Raw genomic sequence first — 3,962 nt, 5'->3', positions numbered from 1 at the left:
ATATTAACCTACCTGTACATTGTGCGCGTGATATGTTGCAGATATATGCAGTCCACAGACAACATTTATGAATCTTGTTATAATCAATACATTTTAAAATAAGACATGTGACTTTACTATCTATCCCATCCATCCAGCTTTTTGAATCCATTCAGTGATAATTTATTTCTTCCTTTCTTTCTTTAATTAATTACGGGAAGGTTACGAGTTCTTTGTACAGGAATTTAACATAGGCTAGGCCTAGGCTATACATTTTTTTTTTTTTGATAGCCTAGTAATTAGGTTATATGCTAATAATAATAATATAGGTAGCCTAATAGCCTAATTTCTGCACTTTCTTAAATTCAAAACAAAATTATTATTATTAGGCTATTTATTATTATTATTATTATTATTATTATTATTAAGAAAGGAATAATATTAGGCTACATATTGACCTGCATGGTATGTGCAGTATGGGTTAATATAATAATTCTTAATTCTGCACTTTCTTAAATTCAAAACAAAATATTAATGTTTTCATAATATCCATTTCTCAATATCCAAGGTTGCTTTGGTCATGCAGGTTCGGGCATTAAATGCAGAAATGTTTGTTTCTGATGCTGTTGTTTTTGATTTTTGGTTACATTAAAAAATGCAGTTAGCTCAAAAAGCTGAGGGCACACGACAGGCCCTGTTTGGATGAACATTATGCTTGTATGTTCAAAGGGCAGTCGTGGCCTAATGGATAAAGAGTCGGACTTGTAACCTGAAGGTCGTGGGTTCGAGTCTCAGGTCCGTCAGGAATTGTAGAATAACCGGGGAGTGAATAACCAACACTCTCTCCACCCTCAATACCACGACTGAGGTGAGACCCTTGAGTAAGGCACCGAACCCCCAACTGCTCCCCGGGTGCCGCAGCATTGGCTGCCCACTGATCTGGGTGTATGTTCACTACATACACCACTTCCCTTTCCTTCTTTCAATGCATGGTGTGTGTTTCACTAGCTCCATTCCCATGGACACCTTTTGTTTGACCTAATTGACAAATATTCTACAGTAACTGATGCCTCCTTCTATTCCAAATCTTGGAAACATGATTTGCAGGCTATGCGTTGAAAGTGAAACCTAAAAAAAAACAGTGCTCATAAGAAAGTGATTGCATGATTGCAGCATGCACGCAATCACAGATTGCACACTTCCCAGGCGAAACAACCCCCCAAATGAAACTGAAATAATATCCAGTGATATTTTGGCCATATTGCCCATCTCATTCATCCCATACTGTCAACAGGCACGTCATATGTAGGCTACACTTCTTGTACTTCGTTTGGGCACCACAAGGTGTCACTGTGGCCTCAAAGCTTACCCCTTGACGGAAGTTAAGCAAACAGCCCCTTTAAAAAGCGCAGAGATTTTCCTTTACTTCCGTTTTCCTCTGCCATGGTATACTGGCGGTGTGTTGATCCTGTTGTAAAAAATTAGATGTGCGTTAAACAGTGAACCTGTAGTAAGCACATTAACCTGTATAAGGTTGGAATTCTTCTAATCGTGTGTTTGTGGGAGTGCATGTTCGTATGCTGTGTGTGTGTGTGTTAAGATTAACCGATGGTGTGTTTTTTTGTTTTTTATGTTGTTTTAAGTGTGTTTTCTTTAATTTTGTGTTTTGTTTTGTTGTACGAACTGTGAGTAGCTATTGTTATCTTTGACTGTCATTTCCCTTATAACCAGCAAGGGTTATCATCTGGGTTTCACTGTTTTCTTTTGTTGGCTTGTTGTGTGGTTTTGGTTATTTATTTTGAGTGAGGGAAATTTTATTTTGCTTTATTGGTTTGTGGGAAAGTGTGAATTTTTCTCTTTTCCTTCCCAAATGTTGACTTATCCCAAGGGATATTGATGTTGTCAGGTCAAGATACAACATTATAGGTGGCCACTGAATACTATTGTTATGTAAAAAACAGTGTTACTTTTGTGGTTCGTGTTTTTTTTTTTTTTTACGAATTGTATGATTATATTTTTAAGTATATTTAAGTGTCAAATAAAGAAGATTGTTTGTGCACCTCTCTGCATGCTCTTTCCATTTGTTTGGAAACCCTGTAGTTGTGGCAAAATATCCACATTATATGTTACATCTTAGATGGCATTAGTCCCGCCTACATATATATTTATGCCCAAAACAGGACTGAGTGTGCATTATTGATCTCTAAACACATGTAATGTCTGTTTCATTCATACTGGAAGACGGAGGGCGTCCTCGCACAGAAACTGTACATAAACATCACAGAAGTAATAGAACTCATGATGTTTCAGGAAATACTTTAATTACTATTGGATCATTTGGGATTGCTAGACGAGGGCTTAATTAACTCATTTTTGTGAAAACCTAAAATTAGTCACTTTTTTTGTCTGTAGCTCAAAATTAGCCCTTGCGCATTCCGACTCATTTTGCCAGCATGGGTCACAATTAAACTTATGCACAAATTTGGAATATCACATAAAAGATGTATGAATAAAGCACAGATTCCCTCTCTGTTACGTCCCCAGAGTTCTGGGTTCGTTTTGTAGTCATTTTTTTTTTTCTGGTATTGCTTGTGGTTTGTGTGTTTGTTTGTTTTTTACCAGGTAAGATGGTTCGTGTGACTGTTCCGGCAGCTGATTGGTGGTTCAATGGCTGACTGGGACTTGGAACTCCGCCCACTCATCAGTGGCTGCAGCTGGCTGCGCTCTTTAAAAAGCTCAGTTTTGGATGAGTTCGCTCTCTGTCCCTGCTTTTGGTGGTTTGTACCCTGTGTGTGTGTGTGTTTGGTTTTCTGACATTTTGATTAAAACATTTGACAATGGTTTTAAACTGTTTTTGTGTGTTAGTAAACCTAACTTGTGTTCCATTTATTTTGGAACTTGTAGTAGCAGGACGGAGTACTTGTTTGTTTGTGGATTCTTATAATTTGTAATAATTACTTTTTTTTTTCTTCTTCTCTGTTGTTCATAGGGAGTTGGGGAGTCGATTTAGAGCTACCCCGGGGTCTACATACACCACCCGTAGGTATACTTTTCTGTCTAGAAACACCAGTTAGACCTGGGCGGACCACCAGCTGTAAGTTTGGTTAGGGCGCCTTGATCGTGTGCCAGATAGGGATTGTTTTTTTTATTTTTATTGGGGGTTAATATAGGTTAGGGGTGGGGTCCTTTTTGTTTATTTCTTTGCTTTGGTCCGTCCAGCCCTCCCCTTTTTCCTAGAAAATTATTATTGTTTATTATTTACAAGATTACCATGGCTAAATAAAAGCTTTGTTTTTATACGGTATTTGGTGTTTGTGTCCTTTTCTCGCACCGTGACTCCATACCTCCTTTGTTGGCATCGGTGGGCCCGAGCAGTGGGTTGTCAGGCTCCCTCTCGCTTTGGGGAGCTAGAACGTGACAATTGGGGGCTCGTCCGGGATCTTGGCGCCCCGCTGCTCGGACCACCCGCCCGGGGTTCGGTTGTTGGGGTGTGGTGTTGGGGTGTGAGTAAGGCCTAGTAGTGTTGACTTACATAGTAGTTGTTGTTCTGTCCTGTAGTTTGTTAGTATTTGTAGTTTGTAGTGTTCGTTGTGTACTGAATAGTTCAGGATTGTACTGGATAAGGTGTGAGCATGGCGGCTACTTCAGATGTGGCAGGCTTTATTGCGGAGCCCTCATTGGGGTCATTGCTTAACCTGCGTAAGGTGGATTTGTTAGCGCTAGCGGACTACTATAATATTACAGTTGATAGACAGGCTGGTAAAGCAAATTTAGTAATGGTGATCAAAAGCCATTTGTTGAGTCTGTCAAGGGCAGGAGTTATGGCTGTGGAGGACGTGGAAACAGAGGATGAGAGGGAGGACGAGGGCGCCGTAGAGAACCCTTTGCCTGTACAGTCGAAGGGAGGTGGGGAAGCTCCGATGCTTCGTACTCTGCCAAAGTACGACCCGTTGTCTCCTGTGTCCCCCGAGTCTGTAGAGGTC

The sequence above is a fragment of the Barbus barbus genome (genome assembly GCF_936440315.1).
Source record: "Barbus barbus genome assembly, chromosome: 23".
Lineage (NCBI taxonomy): Eukaryota > Metazoa > Chordata > Actinopteri > Cypriniformes > Cyprinidae > Barbus > Barbus barbus.
This window is presented reverse-complemented; position numbering follows the sequence as displayed.